Raw genomic sequence first — 20,646 nt, 5'->3', positions numbered from 1 at the left:
CTCTTCACTTTTTTCCTTCTTTCCTTGTCAAATCTAGCCTTTTTACCCCCCTCTCTCAATCTCCAGCCTTTTAGTCTCCCCTTTCTGTTGTATTTCTCTTTTCTGTTGCTTTCTGACATTATATCGATTTTTCACCTTATTTTTCCCTTTCTTGGTTGTTTTTTTAGGACTTAAATTCTCCATTTTCTTTTCCTTTTTACCCTTTTCTTCCTCAATTAAAATTATATGTCCATTAAAGATGGCTTCTTCTTCTACATCCCAACCTTCTTGTTGTTGCATTTCCTGATGAGTAGAAATCACCATTTCTAAGAAGTGAAAAATAGATCCAAAAGAGCCCTTGCCTTCTTCTTCCTGTTCTTTTAACTTTTCAAATTCCATTTTCAATTCTTCAACATACCATTGTGAATTTTTTTAAACAATCCAATTTTTTTTTAGTCTTTCAAAATATAGTTTACAAAAGTCCCAAAGTCATCAAGCAATCAAAATCAGCACAAACTGTTTCATTTAGCACTTTCTTCTTTTAATACTTTCTCTTCCTGGAGTAGAATTCAATTACACAATTCCAAGGTAATTTTTGGAAGTTTTATTGCAATTTAATCTCTGATCTTATAAGGTCCAAGCAGTCTCCTTCAACGAATCTTGGTATAAATCATTTACCTCTCTTCCTTCCCACTTATAGCAAAAAGATTTTAATTTTTAAATGTCAGTGTTTAGAAGTCTAATGTCCCCTTGGCTTTAATTTTCAAAATTAGTACCTTCCTCTGCCAAAGTGGGTATTTCCGATTTCCATCTGCTGTCCCCATAGGAAAGGAAGGAGGAGAAAAAAAAAAGAGCTTTCCCTTTCACTTTCAACCGCAGCTTTATGATCTTCTGGGAACAATGTATCACTTACAGAGCCAAAGTTCCAGGGTATTCAGATGTTGCTTGTCATCCCGGTTCAGCCAAAAGCTTTCACCTTCTCAACTTCCTCCTGCACAAAACTTGTCTGGCTGAGAGGTTCTTTGTGGCAGCCATTGCTGACCGCCACTCCAGCGCCTTTGGAAAAGGGAGTTAAGCTGGCTGGGGAAGGGGGTTGCGATGCCCCCAGACCCCTGCCCGGATCTCCCCTCTCCTCAGTTATCCCTACAGGATAATTATAGCCTCCCAATCTGACTGGATCGAAGGCACTCCAGCAGCAAGCACAGCAGGGATCGTGCACAGATGCAAATTCCTGCTGCCTCCGAAGCCTGACAAATCGGAACTCCCGTTTATATCCCAGGTTCTGAAGGAGCTGGCAGACATGATCTCAGAACTACTCAACAAAATCTTTCACAGTTTCTGGAGCACTGGGGAACTGTCTGAAGATTGGAAAAGAACTAATGTGGTTCCAATCTACAAAAAATGGATCTAGGAAACTACAGACCAATCAGCTGGGTGTCAATACCTGGGAAAATTCTGGAAAAACATAATCAAGCAACAGATTTGTGAACATATAGAAATGAACAAAGCAATTACTAGAAGCCAGCATGGTTTTGTTGAAAATAGATCACGCCAGACAAAACTTATTGCCTTCTTTGATAAATTGGCTAAATTAGTGGATCAGGGAAACACTGTGGATATAGTGGGTATAAAGACTTCAGTAAGGCATTTGACAAAGTACATGCCTTACTGAATCTACTTCTTGTAGGATGGAACCATATGGGATAGACCAGGACTATCAAACTTGTGGCCTGTGGCCTGGATGTGTCACATGCTGGCCATGCCCATGCCAGCAAAGGGGAAAAAAGTCACGGTATGTCATGTGATGCCACTGTGATGATGCGAGTTTGACACTCCTGAGATATACAAGTGGATTCACAGTTGATAGTGGCATGCACTGGCATACCTCAAGTATCTTTTTAACATCTTCATAAATGATTTAGTTGAGAAGATAAAAGCAGGGTTCATCAAATTTGCAGACAATATCAAGTTGGGGATGATAGTTCACACTTTGGAGGATAGCCTCAAGATTCAGAAGGATTTTGACAGACTCGAGAATTGTGCCCTAGCTAGCAAGATGCAATTAAGTGGTGAGAAAATTAAAGCCCTGCACCTAGGCAGGAAAAACCAAATGCATAGATATAGAATGGACACTACCTGGCTCAACAATAATAACTTTGAGTGAAATGTAGGTGTCCTAGTGAACATCTACATGTACCTTAAATATGAGCCAGCAGTGTGTTGTAGCTACCCAAAACTGCTAATGCAGATCTAGGCTGCATCAGCAGAGAGATAGCATCAAGATCATGAGAAATGATTCTACTATTTTACACTGCATTAGTGAGGTCATACTTGGAATACTGCATCTAGTTCTGGTCACAAAAACTATGCTGAGTGTTGTAGAGCGAAGGGACATACGAGGCCAAGACCAGAGCATACAAGTAAAGGCTTTATTCAGGGGATAAAGGGCTGTTGTACCTGCCCGCTAACAAGGCAGACTGCTGGAGAACAACAACGGCTGGCTCCGTCTGGCAGCCGGCTTTTATAGCCGACTGTCAAACGGAGCCAACCAATGGGAGCTGCTGATGCTCCCGCCTAAAGTGCGGACCTGGTTGGGAACTCCAACCAGTTCCAAAGACATAACACCCCTCCCCCCTAGCTGGGTGCATGCATAGTCTTTGAGGTATGATGGAGGACTTCGCTGGCGACCCGAACGTCGTAGCTCCGGGGAACTGCCGGTTGGCATCGAGTCCAAGGAGCGCGGCTCCGAGGCCGCCGTGGAGCCCTCTGGGATTGGCACTGGGTCCGGGGAACGAGAAGTCTCCCCTCGTTCGGGTTGGCTCGGTAGAACGTCTCGGCCTGGACTGTCGGTGCCTCCGCAGGGTGGACATGCAGGAGCTTCGGGCCGTCCGTCCAGGTCTGTTCTCGGCTCCCTTTGTTCGAGTGGAAATGTCTGGTCCCTCAGGGAATTTCCCTCTGGCACCTGGGCGAGGATTCGCGGGTTGGCTGCTGGATCTGGCTCACCGCTGTTCCGGTCACTCCGCCGCCTGCGTAGTTGGTCCAGGTGTCTCCGCCATACTCGACCGTCTTCTAATTGGATCCGGTAGGACCTTGGACCGGTGATAGCCACGATCCGCCCTGGCACCCACAGTGGATCTCCTGCATAGTTCCTTGCGAAGACTGGGTCCTGCAAGGCAAAGTCTCGCACCTGGCTGTCAGAACCCAAAGGGGTATCAGGACAGTAGTGGGGATGTAGTCTGTCAAGAGTGGTCCTTAAACATCTCCCCATTAACAGTTCAGCTGGGGATTTGTTAGTGCTAGTGCATGGGGTTGTATGCTGGCTGAGGAGGAAACAGGATAACTTGGAATGCCAGTCTTCCTGACCGAATCTGGCTAGTGCTTCCTTGGCCGATCTGACGGCTCTCTCCGCCATCCCATTACTAGCAGGGTGAAAGGGGGCCGTGAGGACGTGTCGGATGCCCAGGTTCGTGACATACCTGCTAAATTCGCAGGACGAGAACTGCGGCCCGTTGTCGGAGACTATCGTGTCCGGGAGCCCATGAGTCACAAAAAGTCTGGTCAGGGCTTTGACAACTGCCTGCGTGGTGGTCGTGGGAAGCAAGGCAACGTCTATCCATTTTGAATACGAATCCACGACCACCAAGAAAGTCTTGCCATGCACAGGCCCGGCCAAGTCGATGTGTAACCGTGACCAAGGGGCATTGGCGCTTTCCCACTTTGTGGGTGCGGCTGCTGGTGGGGCTGCTCTAGATTCCTGACAGGGTTTACAGGAGCTTACCCACTCTGCGATCTGATCGTCCATCCCGGGCCACCATACGTAACTGCGTGCCAACGCCTTCATTCGCACGATACCTGGATGGCCCTCGTGCAGCACCTTCAATATGGGCACGCGAAGGGTGGATGGGACAACGACTCTGGAACCCCACAGCAGGCATCCCTGGAGTTTTGATAGTTCCTGTTGACGTGTTTTAAATGGGACAAAATCAACTGAACATTTTGTTTCCGGCCACCCCCTTCCCACCCAGTCCAGAACCTGGGCAATTAGTCTATCCTTCTTGGAGTGTGCCGCGATGTCATCAGCAGTTACAGGTAGCTAAAGTTCGTTGACTTCGAAGATCGCGTGCACCGGAGCTGGGTCTTCAACTGGGTCTTCAACTCGGTAAAGGGCAGCGGCTGAGAGCATCTGCGTGGCTTAAAGTCTTACCGGGGCGATGGACCAGCTTGAACGAATAGGCTGCCAAAAACAATGTCCATCTGGTCATCCTGGGGGACAGAACTTGTGGAGTTTGCCTGTCTCCCGATAAAAGTCCCAAGAGTGGCTTGTGGTCTGTAATGAGTTCGAAATGATGGCCAAAAAGGAATTCGTGAAATTTTTTGACTGCCGCTACTGCAGCCAGAGCCTCCTTGTCGATCTGGCTGTAGTTTCTTTCAGTCATGGAAAGGGTCCTGGAGAAGAAGGCAATTGGCGCTTCTGTGCCATTGGGGAGCCTGTGACTAAGGACAGCTCCTATCCTGAAAGGGGATGCGTCAGCGGCTAAAACCAAGGGTAGGTGTTGGTTGAATTGAATTAAAACGGCGTCAGAGGTGAGCAGAGATTTGATCGCTTTAAATGCATGGGATTCTTTGGGGCCGCAGTTCCACGGAGCGTCTTTATCTAACAACCTGTGTAAAGGTTCAGCGACTGAAGCTTTGTGTGGTAAGAATGAGGCGTAGAAATTTAATAAACCCAGGAAGGCTTGCAGTTCCGTTTTGTTATTTGGCGTGGGTGCCTCGTGGATGGCTTTTACTTTTGACCCCACTGGGTGGATGCCTGAGGCGTCAAGTCTATATCCTAAAAAGTCCACCTGTTTAGTGGTGATGGTGCACTTCTCCCGTTTGAGTTTGAGACCATGCTGTCTAAACTTCTCCAATACTGCTCTCACCCTCTGGAGGAGCTGGGGCCTGTCCTTAGCTGAGACCAAAATATCATCAAAATAGGGGACTACTCCTGGAAGACCTTGGAGGATTCTTTCCATTAGTGACTGAAAAATCCCCGGGGCCACACTAACGCCAAATTGGAGGCGCTTGCACCTAAATGCCCCTCTGTGTGTTACAATTGTTTGTAAGTCTGCGGTGTGGCTGTCGACAGGGAACTGTTGATATGCCTGCGACACGTCTAGCTTGGCAAAAATTGTGCCAGGTTCAAAAGTGTGCAATAGGTGCTGGATAACTGGAACGGGGTATGCGCTAACCTGGAGGTAACGGTTAAGTGTCGTTTTGTAATCAGCACAAATTCTCAAACTACCGTCCTTTTTAAGTGGGGTGACTATGGGGGTCTCCCACTTGGCGAAATCTGTGGGCTCAATTACCCCTTGCTCGAGAAGTTTGTCTAGTTCCGCATCCAATTTGGGGTGGATGGCGAAGGGTACCCTACGGAACTGCCTGGGGGTCTACAGAGAAAGAGATGGGTGTGCCATTGTAGAAACCCAGCTCGCTACTGAAAATGTCGGAATAGTCAGAGAACAATGTGTTTACATCAGAAGTTGAGACAGCATGGATTCCTGTGACATTAAGGCCGAGAGAGGGGAACCAATCTAACCCCAAGAGACTAGGGAGGGTACCATTAACCACCACTAAAGGCAAATGGCCTTTGAAGGTTTGGAATTTAACAAGGAACTTGCCTTTCTCGAGGACAGGGATGTTCTTGCCTTGATAGTCTCTCAGCATGAGGTGGCACTTTTTAGCTGTTTCCGGGTCAGTCTGGGTTGAATCTTTTCAGCGTCTCCCAGGAGATGATTGAGAGCGCTGAACCGGTGTCCACCTCCATGGTACAAGGTTTACCTTCTAGGGAGAGAGAGAGTTTAATCTTATTAGGAGTTGGGGAAGTGTGGTTGGCGTGGTAACACGTGTAACAGTCTTCTACTTGCCTTTGGAGGCTAGGAGATGAGGGAAACTTCTGGGATGGAGCCTCGTGCTGCCTGACAGACTCTTGCAAGGTGACCTTTCTTGTGGCAGTTAAGGCAGCTGGCGTTTCTAAATCTGCAAGATGCCGGGAATGGGCACCCCGCAGGTCATGCACAAAGGGATCTGTTGCGGGCCACTGCTGTTTCTCTGTCTCACTCCTACCTGGGGCTGTCTCAGTTGTCTTAGGCGATGGACATCCGCGGTTTCAGAGGGGTCCTTCGCTCATCACTTCCTCCGAGTGGACGGTGGAAGTGCCTGGCTTTGGTGCGGTGCCTTGAATCTCGGCCGCAGACTGCACGGATAGCTCAGAGGCTAGGGCTTCCTCCACCGCTTGGGAAAGATTTAGATCTTTCCTGGCTAGTAGGCGTCGTTGGAGTGTCTGATCTCTTACCCGCAAACGAGTTGGTCAAGAAGCATGTCGTCTAAGTAGTTCTTGAACTGCGCATTGAAGCGCTGCTGTCCTCAGGGCTGCCATGTACTGGTTGATGGATTCTCCTTGCTTGCTTCCTCATCCGGAATGCGAAACGCCTAGCGATCTGGGAAGGTTTGGGAGAATAATGGTTAGAGAGTGTTTCCTGTATTTCGGTCCACGGAACGTTTCTGATCTCACGTGGCGCGAAGAGTGCGGTGGCGGTGTCGAAAACCTCAGCGCCGCAGTAGCTTAGGAAGATGCGACTTCTTTCTGTGTTCCGCAGCATCAGCCAGGCCAATGGCGTCCAGGAAATGATTGAAGCGGTTCTTGTAGGAGTCCCATTTTTCCTCACTGGGCTTAAATGGTGGGAATGCCTGATTGGCATTCATTTGGGACCCTCAGCCTCTTAGTGGGGTAGGCTGTCTCTCTGGGTGGTCGTGGCCCTTGGATTTGCTCAGTTTCGAGCGCTGGCGGCTGCGGCTGCAACGCCCGAGACTCACTCCGTGAGCTACAACTTCGTGAAGGCAGTTTAAATTTCGCGCCCTCCGAGTGCAATGGCGGCGGTGGCTGACAGCGCCGGAAATAGCTTCAATGACTTCAGCTCAGTGCTTCGTTAGCTTGATTTGAATTCAAACGGCAGCGGTTTGAATTACGCGCTCTTTCTGTGAGCGGGGCGGCTGAGGCTGTCAGTGCCGTGACTTTCAGCTCCGAAACGCAGCGGTTTGAGCTCGAGCTCTCTGTGAGTGAGGCAACTACGATCCAGATGCCGTGGCTTCAGCTCTTTTGCCTTTGGTGCTTCTGGTTAGCCTGTAGTGATCCCATCCTCGTCGCCAGTGTTGTAGAGCGAAGGGACATACGAGGCCAAGACCAGAGCATACAAGTAAAGGCTTTATTCAGGGGAATAAAGGGCTGTTGTACCTGCCCGCTAACAAGGCAGACTGCTGGAGAACAACAACAGCTGGCTCCGTCTGGCAGCCGGCTTTTATAGCCGACTGTCAAATGGAGCCAACCAATGGGAGCTGCTGATGCTCCCGCCTAAAGTGCGGACCTGGTTGGGAACTCCAACCAGTTCCAAAGACATAACACTGAGTTCCTAGAAAGAATGCAGAGAAGAGCAACTAAGTTGATTAGGTGTGTGCAGCAGTGGTGGGATTCAAATTTTTTTATTACTGGTTCTGTGGGCATGGCTTGGGCGGGTGTGGCAGGGAAAAGATACTGCAAAATCTCCATTCTCTCCCCACCCCACTAATCTGCTTTCTCCTGTGCAGGGCAACCAAAGAAGACCCAGCAAATCAGCTGGGCTAGGGAGGCAGAGAATAGATTGGGGCGGGGCCAGTCAGAGGTGGGATTTGCTGGTTCTCCGAACTAGTCAGAATTTCCACTGCCGGTTCTCCAGAACTGGTCAGAACCTCCTGAGTACCACCTCTGAATAGCACTTAACTTATATACTGCTTCACAGTGTTTTATATTGTCCACACCAATCTGGGTCCACATTTCACCTACCTTGGAAGGATGGAAAGCTGAGTCAACCTTAAGCCTGGTGAGACTCGAACTGCCGAACTGCTGATAATCAGCAGAATTAGCCTGCAACACTGCATTCTAACCACTGTGCCTTCACAGTCCATCAACAAGTCTGAAATCAAAGGAAGCTTTCTCTTTCCAAGGAATCTACTACCTGTGCTTGAAGCAGATGTTTTTCTCCAATTCTTTCTTTCCTCCCAATCATACAATATCTACTATACTTAACCATCTCGTCAGCATAACAAGTAATGCATAGAGTTAGTCCCTTTTAAGTGCTGACCATCAATGCATTGTTTAGCTCGACACATAAGCCATGTAGTTAGAATTAGATGCCCCATAGCTATTCTTAACATTGATTCCAAGATTTGTTTTGGGTTGGGGGGAGGGGTGGCAATTACAGGGAAAACCTTAAGGCAGAGGCACATAAATACTTGTTTAGGATTATACTCATCTTCCTCTGCAAAAAGAGCCTTTCCAAAAATTACTGCCAAATTGTAATTTAGAATGTGATGTAAGAAGAAAATTATTAGTAATGCACAAAGTAGCCATATTAATCATATTTAATTAAATAAAATTAACATGAATGCCAAATGGAGATTTTTAATGTAATAGGAGACAGTTATTTAAAACATAAGGAATAATCATACTAACTTATTCTTGATCACACAATCAGCCAGTCTAAATTTGGCATTTTTATCCACCTATCCAGTCCTTCCTAAGAACATGAGGAAGGGAGATGATTAATTAAAAACTAGGAGAGACAGATGGGGGAATCCCTGTGTCCTTAGTGGAAAATCTGTTTTGCTTCTCTTGCACAGCCTCCAGCAAAGGGAAATAAAACTGATTTTTATTGGTCATCTTGCAAAACATTTGAGAAATGTTTACCAGCAGATATAGAACATACATTTTTGTAATAACACCTTTCCAGCATGGTCTTTATAGAGTTAACAGGCAGGTGCTTCTCTTATTGCACTTCAGCTGATGGAAATGTGCTACCAATTTGAGGTTAAAACAAACTCCAGCTGTAATCCAGGGTAAATGCAGGTATAGCAACGCTCAAGAAGGGGTCTTCAAACTTTAAGGCTTGTGGACTTCAACTCCCAGAATTCCTCCTCCACTCATGTTAGCTCAGGAATTCTGGGAGTTGAAATCCACAAGTCTTAAACGTGCCAAGTTTGAATACCCTTGATCTAGAGAAAGGAAATGGGAAAGTAAAGTCAAAGCAAGAGAGGCAACCATTCATACACATAATGATAAATCTGCTAGTTTGAACATGGCTTACTTTCTAAATTACAAATGACTGAGTTTCATTATGCTGAAAGATTCCCTTGCAAAATTCAGGGTCCATGTTCACACAACTTGCTAAGTAAAACCATACTAATAATACAATTTAATGTATGTATTTAGCATTTCTTCAGCAGCATCCACAGTTTTAGGTTAACATTGGCAAGATGGCAAATGGAGCATCAGACTGAAGGCCCCTTTGAAACTGATTTGTAAAAGAGCAAGACTTGGCATCACGATAGTCTATCTTGTCAACTTTAACAATACTGTGTGCACCCTGCTACAAGCTGGGGTTTGTAAGTGAGCATAATAAATAAAAAATAGCAAGAAGGCAATTTAAGGCAAAGTTCTCAAACCTTAGGTTACATAACCCCTTAGAACAGGGCTGTCAAACTCACGGCCCACTGGTTGGATGTGTCATGCACTGGCCACGCCCATGCCCAGTTAGCAAGCGGGGGAAAGTTGCAATATGTCACATAACACCAGGTTGACCGAGTTTGACACTCCTACTTAGAACAATATTTCCCAAACTTGACAACTTTAGAATGGGTTGACTTCAATTTCCATACTAGCTGGGGAATTCTGGGAGTTGAAATCCACCCATTTTGAAGCAGAGAGCAACACCTCAAGTGATTTGGAGGAGATAGCTCCTCAGTCATCTGCCAGAACATTTTTTATAATTTATCACGTAGCTTTTGTTTATTGAAGGGGGATGTTTATCATTTTAGGAATATGTTGTATCACAATGTTGGAGAAGCACCGAGGCTGCATAATGTTCATAATGATGGGATGGATGTGCTTAAAGCCAGCCCTTTGTTGCAAAGGAAAAGCATATATTACCCTGCTAAAGTCACCTGCCCACAGCAGACCAATAAGCCGATCTGTTCCCAACAGTTTAAAAAAGATTCTATCTCTGAAACTTTGGAGATGTTAATTTCGTTGCTGGTCAGATTTGTATCTACAACAAATGAGCAAAGAGGGTTTGCTTGTTTACAAACTAGCTGTGGGAACAAATAACTTCATTCGTCTTAAAATTAGGACTTACAAGTGGTGCTATAGTATGAGATTTTAATCTGGCCCTTGAATAGCAACCTAGGTTCAATGTCACATGTATAAGTATGTGTTTGCCCAGTGCAGTAGAGTTTGTCTATATGAAGAAATATAATTTGATATCGTCTCCTTTCCAAACAATACACAGTGATGATGGGACCTAAAATCCAATTTCCAATATCCAGCCTTACTCTAATTGACATCACTATTCTTTTTCTCGAGATGAACAAATCCTATCCAGGAAAACTCCTATTCTGAAGACTGCTACTTCATGATACACCATGGATAAGTTGTTCTTATATAACAGGGCTGTCAAACTCCCAACCCACAGCTTGGATGCGTTACACACTGGCCATGCCCATGCCCAGTTTAGTGAAGGGAAAAAAAGTCCCGTGATGCCACCATGACAATGTGAGTTTGACACCCCTGTTATAGAACAATAGATCCTTGTTTTTGTAATTGGAACTAGCTATGTATGGGTCCAGGATAAAACATAGGCAAAGTTGTGAGGACATGATAGAAAAATGTTTATAGAGATAAGTTCATGTGAGGAATGTGGAGAAGGCCTCTCCCATTTTTTTAAATCATAGACTTCTTGTTAATTTCTACATGGAGAGACTGATGTTTATTTTCCTTCCCTAAATGTATATGAATCTTTCTCCCGCTTGCAATCTGACCGTGGCATAGTCCAGATTTCCACCATCATATAATGGATGAAGTGTTGATTGACTTCCAAGTGAGTTAAAAGCAAAGGAACTCCTACATATTCTTATTTTGTTCTAGCCATGCACAAGTCTATCACATTCCACATTACAAAAATGTGAGATAAAAATAGCCTGTTGGTGCTTTACCAGTATTTTGGATATTTTCTTGAGTTCAAATTTTCTTGTCTGTGAACCTCAGTCATTTCATTCTTGCTGATAATAAGCAAGAGATTCAAATACTGGTAGATTAAAAACACAGGTTGGAAAACACTCGAGAAATAGAGTGGTTAGAATGGAGGATTAGGGTTAGGGAAAGCTTAATTATCAGTTGACCATTGAAGTTCATTGGATAATTTGTTGTCTTTCTTTCTCTTTCAGCCTAAACTATTTTATGTTATTGGGAGAAAAACAAGGATATGAAAATAAAAATATAGATGAATGACTTGAATATGCAGTATGAATGACTTGAATTCTGAATAAATCAGAGATATTCATTCTGAGCCTTGGGACATTTTGGGACTTGGGACACATTTATTATGGCATCTGTTTCAAGATATTACTCCATTTTTGAACAATCTTAATATTAAAATATATGTTTTGGGGAAAGAATAGAAACAAACACTTATTCAAGAAGTTTAAGCAATTAAGCAATGAGCTATGGTGGTGCAGTGGTTAGAATGCAGTACTAATTCTGCCCACAGCCAGGAGTTTGATCCTGATTGGCTCAATGTTGACTCAGCCTTCCATTCTTCCAAGGTTGATAAAATGAGGACCCAGATTGTTGGGGGCAAGATGTTGATTCTGTAAACCGCTTAGAGAGGGCTGGAAAGCAGTATGAAGCAGTACGTAAGTCTAGGACAGTGCTAGTACTATTGCTATGATGTAGATTCATAGAATCATAGGAAGGAAGAGACTTTGGAGATCTGACAAAAATGTAAAAAAAATTAAAATTAAAATAATATATACATGAATTTAAATATAACTTAATTTAAAAATATATACATATTAAAAAGAAAACAAAAAACAGGAAAACCTCAAAGGGCAGGCTTGATTGACCACTAGGTCTTTTTCTGCTGTCAGTTTTCCATGTTTCTAATGTGATTGTTGAATTATGTAAAGTCCAGTTCGAATTAATCCACCATCCAACAACTTGATTGTGGAGATTCTCAGGCATCCATATTATTGTTGTTCAAAAATTGTTTTTTCAAGAGACAAATGGGCTTTCTTTGTTTTTCTTCAAGATGTTTTGCTTCTCATCCAAGGATTCCTAGAACTGAAAAAGCTTCTTGGATGAGAAATGAAATGTCTTCAAGAAAAAACAAAGAAAGTCCAGCTGTCTCCTGAAAAACCACCTTGGAACAACTTGAATGATGTTATGGAATGAGATTGAAGGACAGGAAGGTTCTCATTTTAACTTCTTCGACTGCTCATTCTCTTTTTCAGAGGTACCATTTGTTTTATTGCCTGCTTGCCCTATTTCTCCGAGAAGGAATCCTGTGAATAATCAGTTGGTTTCAGAACGTGTAGGGGGAAAAATTCTCATGATTTTGTTTAACTTTCCTGTTTGGATCAATGGATCCACCACAATTTCTTTTGTCAAACAATATCTCTCTCGCATTCCATTCTTTAATTAATAGAGGGAGATAGAGATTTAATTTAATATAGCCTATAGTGTGCTTAATTTGTTCAAGAAGGCAGCTTTTTATTATTTGAAGGGATATTATCTAACAGATAAATGGGAAAACTCATGACAAAATTATTTAACATAACTGGGGATGTTTCAACAGTGCCATTTTTTTTCATTACACAGAAAAGATAAATAAATGAAGTGTAGTAACTTAGATTTTAAGAACTCACACTTTTCCTGACCAAAAATTAAGCATAATAATTATTTAAACATTATAGAAAATGTTTACCACATTTATAAAAGATTATGTTGATACAATTAATAGTTAAAGCATTTTAAATGTACTCTTTAAACACTGTAGGCCATTTTTTCAAAAAATCTTCTGGACGTGAACCATTATGAAACGGAATGTGGTAAAATAGACATCTGTATTTGTTCACAAAGAAAGATGTCTATTATACAGAAGTCTGTTAATTTATATAACAGAGAGAATAATGTACATTTTAAAATTTATTTTCTATTGGTTTGAAAGTCATGACAAAAAAATTAAAGGAAAAAGAGCAAAGTACAAAAATAATTATGATATAAATGCCTACATTGGTAAAAAGAAAAAGAAAAAACATTTGGAAAGAGATTTTAAATAAGTGAGAAAAATACGACAAAGGAAAAGAAAAATAACATAACATAATTTTAATAGTGAATAGCTTCATTTCTATATTTACCTATCTAATGCAAATATTGGAAATGTAAGAAGGAAAATGCTTCTTTGAAACATGTTTTTACTTTGTCTTATAATTATTAGATTTTTTGAGAGAACCTAGTAGATTATATAAATATGGTTGTGTGACAAAAGCTAACATTTTCAAAGCATAATACTCTCTTGAACTACATACTAGCACCTAGGAATTTGCTAACTTGGCAAAATTCTGGTAATCCTTGACTAAAGAAAATTGAGCCCCAAATATCTGTTCCTAGGGAAGACAGTTGCTAAATGACATTTGCCCCATTTTGCAACCTTTTTTGTTATAGTGAATCTGTTAAGTTAAGCAGCTGTTAAGTTAGTAACTTGGTTGTAAAGGGAATCTGGCTTCTCCATTGACTTTGCTTGTAAGAAGATCACAAAAGGGGACCCTGAGACACGGCAATGGTCGTAAATATGAATCTGTTTTCAAGTGTCCAATTTTTGACCATGTGACCATAGGGATGCTGCAGTGAAAAATAACTTTTTTCTCTGCTGTTGTAATGTTGAGTGATCACTAAATTAATGATTGTAAGTCGAGAACTACCTGCAAATGGATGCTCTGAGCCCTTATTATGATAAAAGTCAGATCTAGCAGCATTGAGAAGATAAATGTGAGTCTCCTTTCACCCAATGCATTGAAGATATGATTGCACTTGCCACCTATGAGTGGGTAGCCAGCCTAAGGACATAGAATTTGTATGAATACGCATAATGAAATATGGGACCCATTTAGACAAAATGCAGTGTTAAAACATGATAATTATATAAATGTATTAGAAATGTAATTAAATAATATTTGCATTATATACAGTTGTAATGATTTTCTGTTAAAATGTAAGAGGATGCTGTTAGTTAGGGAATCAAAATAACAAGGCTCTGAGAATTCTATAATTGGTGTGATTTAGTGATCAGAAACAACTCAACATTGAACATATCACAAACAAACAAACAAACAAACAAGACAATCATTTTCATTCCCTGTCAATTTATGTATAAACATTAAAAGATAGGGACCATTATATTTTGTAAATGTTAAGAGAGCCAATATATTTGAGGGAAAATGTACTTTTTTATGGATTATAATATTTCCACTTCTCTTGAACTAAGTGAAAGGACACAACAGGAATTGGATGGGTCTTCTGTGGCCCCATTTATGCCATTCCACTGATACCAAAATACAGAAACCACAACAAAACGGGATTAGGGGATAAACCCACACTTCTTACATGGGGTGAAATTTGTGAAAAGGATGCAGGCTATCTTGGGTCTGTGGACATGATACTTTTACATCCTGTTCCACACATCTGTCAAATTAAAAACTCTTGCTTGCAGCCTTTTAGAGATTCCATCACCAATACTGATAAGTGTTGATTTGGGTGTGTACATCCATTTCTGCCCCCCGTCCCCCGTGACTTCTGTACTGGTTTAAAAATGATGTTGTTTCAAAAATATTTGATAAAAGACACTCCTGATCCATCCTTTCTAAAAACATATTTTATATTGCCACATCTCAAACAAATATGATTACTTAGCAAGAACAAAGACAAATATTAGTACCTGAACCACTCATTGACTGGGTCAAAATGCTATACAAGAACACCAGCAGCCAAGTACGATGCATTTCAGACTCTGAGTACTTAGAGATTGCTACTTCTCCTGGAACATTTCAAATCAATGGAGAAAACTTAAAGAGGGTGGACATTTTTCAGTATCTGGGATCCCATTTCCAAGGCAATGGTGATATCAATGGGAAGATGCGAGCAAGGGTGAACACAGCCTGGATGCATTGGCAAGAACTCATGGGTGTGTTATGTGACAGATGAATGCCAACCCATCTTAAATCTAAGATTTACAAGACAACCATCTGCCCTGTTGCACTGGGCAGAAGCAACAGGGACCAAAAGCTATCTCCATATCATGGAAATGCAAATGCTCCACTGGATATCGGCATCTCCCTTCTTGACCACATCATAAATGACACCATTTGACAGCATTTTGGTGTGGCACCAATTATAGAGAAGATGAGAGAAGGCCGTCTCCACTGGTATGGACACATCCAGAGTGCAGCACCTTCTACTGTTGCCAAGACTGCCTACCAATTAGAAGTCAATGGTCGCTGACCTTGCGGTGCCCAAAACAGAGATGGCAATACACCATCAACAAAAATATGCAAGCTATGGGCCTGCATGCTGGAGACACAGCTGACCATGCAAAGTAGTATTCAATGATCTGAAAAGCGGATGCTGCTCCTGTGGGAATATGCTAGGAGGAGGAGGAGGAAGAAGGAGAAGGAGACAAATATCAAACTTCTTGTCGAGGGTACCTGGAGGTTTGGTCAAAAGAGCCAGGATGGGGGCCATAAAAGTACTACCATGTAGACATCCATGTTTCTTATGTTGGTTGTTAGATCATGAAAGAAGAAAAGAAAGCAGAAGTTGTAGACTTGAGAAAAACTAAGAAGAAGAAAAGCATTGCACCCATAGGTATATATTCAAGATAATATTATTTCCTAATCAAACTATCCCTGCCTCAATTGCTCTGATATAAAGGGGCATTGGAAGGCACATTTTGAAACAGAACACACACCCTTGCTTTCCTTCCCTTCCCTTTCTTAGTTCCGCTTGACATCTGAGAAGAGACCACAACTGCATACCAGTCCGAGATTTGCCTGATTAAAAACAGTTTGCTGTAAGTCACATCATGTATAAGACACAAGGTTTCTCTCAAGAGTCTTGCTACTGACAAAAAAAAAGGAGGGGGGAATGAAAACAAGAAAAAGAAGTTTGCTTTTATTGTTAGTAAGGAACTAGTAACTAGATCCACAGCCTGCTTCATGCTAGCTTTGTAATTATACTATTTTAGTGGTAAGCCAAACATTTTAGCCAAGAGTAATTTAGACATTCTTGAGCTATATTCATTTTTTCCCCCTTTGAATGTTCATCTTGAGCCTTTGAACAACATATAATCTCCCTTCATTTCCCTCCCTTCCTATGGTTTCCTCAACATTTTGGTCTAACGAAACAAATGCATCTTATTTGGCATAATTTTATGAAACCCATTGGAAACAGGCATTGTTTCATAGAACAAACCTATTTTTATTCCAAGATTGCTTCCTGTGGTTTCATTTTCTATGCGCAGCTTTGAAGTTAAGTCTTGCCTGAGTGAATAGCAATGAGCCAGGAGGATGCCTTAGGCCCACCTTCTCTAACCCAATATCTTTTAGACATCTTCATTTTGGCTGGGGATGATGGGACATATAACTCAACACATTTGGAAGATGCCAGCTTGGGAAAGAAGTTCCAAGCTTGGAGAAAATTTTAGTGTTGATGTGGCTGAGAACTAAAACAGCTATTTCAATAGATTCTCTCAATTCATATTACAAAATCATCACAAAAAAATGAGCATGTGTAGGACCTTAACATAACAAGAAAAAATGAACTGGCTGCAATGTTTTATATGTGCCCTTCATTTTTTGAACAGTGCTGCCTTTGTTTATTTTACGATAGATCTGAGCTTCCTGGTAGCCTGTTCTTTCAAAGTAGCTCATGAATTAAAACAAATTATAATAATAAAATGAGAATTAATTGAACTATAGCACAAAGGTACTGAGAGGAAGACATGAAAGAAGAATAAAAGTTAGATATCTAACTGGTTTAATTAATGTGTTAAAATATGTGGGAAAATTATCTTCTGTTGTTCAATCGTGATACACATATCGTGTTCTTTGTTTCTTATGTTTACTTCTATTTTTTCCATTATGAGATTGAATCTCATATCCAACCATTGATCATGGTTCAATCCAATCCAAACATTGATCATTGATCACTTCGAGATCTAATTTATTTCAAGAACACAAAGATGGTTTGTACTTTCAGCTAATACATCCAGATTTGGGATGATCCTGTCTAATTTTGGTAGTATGGAGCAATTTTGAAGCTACAATCTTCTTTCTAAATTATAGACAGTATTAAAGGAGTCTACCATTTGTTAGATAACCACATCCTTCACAGTTTCTAAAAAGAACAATAATTCAGCATTTGAATTTTAAAGACAGAAGTGTGAAATGAAATTAAACAAATTCATTGTATTTTTCCAGGAGCAATTAGTTCAGAATCCTACTGGAAAAAGATGGGATTACTTTAACTATAACCAAGACTTTAATATCAGCCTTCCAATAATATTTATACCATTAATTCCCTGCCTTGTCTTGAATTTGATAACTGTTATTCAATCTAATTTTTTGCATGGTTATTCAGAAATATATTCTAAGTAGGAGGTGCATAGACTATAGTGTTTTTAAATAAGTACTAAAAAAGAAACTAAAAGAGTTATAATGAGCTGGACCATTATTTGCTGTAAAATTAGTTCTCCCATTTGGTAGCTTATGTCATTGACAACACTTATAACTGTTCTATTACTTTATGGCACTTTTTGAATCATTTCAGCAAACCTTTTAATTTGGAAAATAGAATAGAAGACAACAAAAATTTTATGAATTATACAGACTTTATATTAACATTTAGTATGAAAACAGAGACTTTTACTCTGCATCATTGCATACATAGAAAGAAAACATATGTTTCTCTGATTGGATTTGTTGTATATAAAAGAATTCAGCTTTATTTGCATTTTAATGTATTTTCTGTTTTAAGATTTGGATGTTATGCAATGTTCACCAGGTCCCTGAACCGAACAATTTGCCCTATACTGAGGAGGCCTTCACTGCAGAGCATTTTCTAGTAGGAACCCTACTGATTCATCTCAAGCCTCTCAGAACCATTGTAAAAATAAACAGAAGCCAACCAAGTTTTCCAGTGAAACATAATGCATTGCCTGATTTCATCCACTGATAGCAATGTCTCTCCCTTCACACAATCCCAGGTTATAAGGATCACAACTGCATTCTCTAAATCAGGAGTCCCCAATCCCAGGTCTGTGGACTGGCACCTGTCTGTGGCATGCCAGAAACTGGACCATGCAAACAAGTGAAGCCCCATCAATAGGATGCAGGCAGCACACGAAACCATGCCCCCTCCAGCCCACAGAAAAACCTCTCTCTACAAAACTGGTCCCTAATATGAAAAAGGTTGGAGGGGCGCTGCTCTAAAAAATAGTGTGGGTATTTTTATGAAGATGGCATTTGACTAATACAAATAAGAAGAACGTGAAGAAACAGCGGACCATCTAGTTAGCTGCCGGCAAGAAGATCACACTGATTACCTACAAACAACCTCAAGATAAAGTAGTAAGAATGGTGCATTAGAAAGAACTATTTGTCTGCAAGCAAGAGCTGGTAGTACTACACCATAGATGAAATAGTAGAAAGTGAAGAAGATAAAGTACTGTGGGATTTTATTTATTTATATTTATTTATTTATTTGATTTGTCAGTCGCTTACAAGATACTAGGTATAAGTATAAACATGAGTAAGAATACAGGAAATAAGTTCGAATAAATGGGGACAATAGGACAGGAATAATAGGCATAATTGTGCACTTATGCACGCCCCTTACAGACCTCTTTGGAATGGGATGAGATCAATAGTGGATAGTTTGAGGTTAAAGGAGTGGGGATTAGAGGATGTAACAACAAGAGTCAGGTAATGCATTCCGGGCATTGACCACTCTGTTGCTGAAGTTGTACTTTCTGCAATTGAGTTTGGAGCAGTTTATATTGAGTTTGTATCTGTTGTGTGCTCTTGAATTGAAATAATTCAAGTTGAATTGAAATAATTCAAGTTGAATTGAAAATTTCAGTTCAAGTTGAATTGAAAATTTCAATTCAGTTTGAATTAAAAATTGTATTGTTGAATTGAAACAGAAAAACATCTGCCACACAATACCCCAGATTTAATAATTATTAATAAGATTTTAAAAAATCTGGTCAGTGGACATTGTAATAGATTCTGCAGACAGCACAGCTGAAGATAAGAAAAATAGAGAAAATAACAAAATAGAAGATCTGCAAACAGAAGTAGAACAACTGTGGCAAAAGAAAGCAAAAATAATCCCAATAATAATAAATGCTGAAGTATCCCTTGAACACCATCGGCATTGACAAAATCATCATCAGTCAATTACAAATGGCAGGTTTATTTCAAACAGCTTACATACCTTTAGCCCTATGAAACAATAACTACACATCCAGGTCCTTAGGAGGGATTTGATAGATAGATAAAAACGCCAAGTTCAGTCTAAACATTTATATGACTGTGAGACCAACCATAAAATTTCTAATCATAATTCACTGTTTCTCATGTTTGTGATTTTATAGATAAGCCTGCATTGATTATCCACATGAAAATAATTAAATAACTACAGCAGATATAAAAAATAAAGAAAGAATGATTTCATTGCCTAGATAGCTAATTTTTAAACAACTTCTTAGGTAAACCAAAAGGGTGGATGAGGCCAAGATTTTAATGGAAAAGGTATTTAATTATTTTAGTTTGTTAAATGTATATGTGTATATTATATATGGGTATGTTGGTGGGAAAGAGGGAATCAAAATAGTTAAGTGAACTTTGATTTTTAATAACACTGTTCTGTAGGAAATAAAAACAGGGTATAGATGATAAAGGATGGTAACTGGAATGTGTCTTTAGTTGTCGATCTTTCCATGCTAATGACAAGCAACTGGAACATGCAAGAAACCAACAACAACCTTCAGGTAACCATTTGGCTTGAACTTGCTGAACCTTGGGGTGGGTGGGTGAGAAATTAATTGAATTATAAGATTAAAAATCTTCCCCACATCTCACAATATTGTCTGAAAAATAGGAAGATAGAAATGGCTATCCGGGGGAAATGACTATCCCGGTGCTCTCTGGGCTTGATTGAGAACACCAAAGACCCTTCCTTTCAACCCTGAGCTACAAATATTTTTCTTTAAATATCAGTTTAGTGGAACACTTACGAACTTATTAGGAAAAGAGAAGAAAGGAGAGAAACAGAAGTATATACAATTCTTATTGTTAATGGTAATTTCTATTCTATTATATAAGGTTGCCATGAGCACTGAAATATTCTTATTGATTATTGAAATATTTCATCCCTCTGCATGTTCGTGAATGGGAAATCACTTTAAATTTTGGGATTTTTAAAATTACAAATATATGTTAAGTAGTGGGTGAATTCACAAATATGGAATCGGGAGTAATGAGAATCAATTGTATTTAAAAAAATAGGATAACGTATTCATTATCTGGAGAGACTACTTTCTGGTTTTCCTAAGAAGCTGTTTTGAAATGTTCCCAGAGATGGACTCAAAAGAAGCAGCTGCAGCAATGAGAAAGTAAGCAATGGATGATTGAACACATTGTCCGTTCTTCTACAAGAAAAATTAGATAAAGAAAAAGCTCGAAATGGAAACTGAGTGTGTTGAA

At 40.6% G+C, this 20,646-nt stretch overlaps 1 pseudogene; it reads left to right on the top strand.

Moving 5' to 3' along the window:
• The first annotated feature begins 2,646 nt into the window (after positions 1-2,646).
• LOC113442431 (BMP and activin membrane-bound inhibitor homolog pseudogene) overlaps positions 2,647-20,646 on the top strand; it is a 25,319-nt pseudogene continuing 7,319 nt past the window's right edge.

The sequence above is a fragment of the Pseudonaja textilis genome, chromosome Z (assembly GCF_049901715.1).
Source record: "Pseudonaja textilis isolate UNSWEBS1 chromosome Z, rPseTex1.2, whole genome shotgun sequence".
NCBI lineage: Eukaryota > Metazoa > Chordata > Lepidosauria > Squamata > Elapidae > Pseudonaja > Pseudonaja textilis.
The sequence above is the reverse complement of the archived record's forward strand: the minus strand, read 5'-3'. Positions and strand labels throughout refer to the sequence as shown.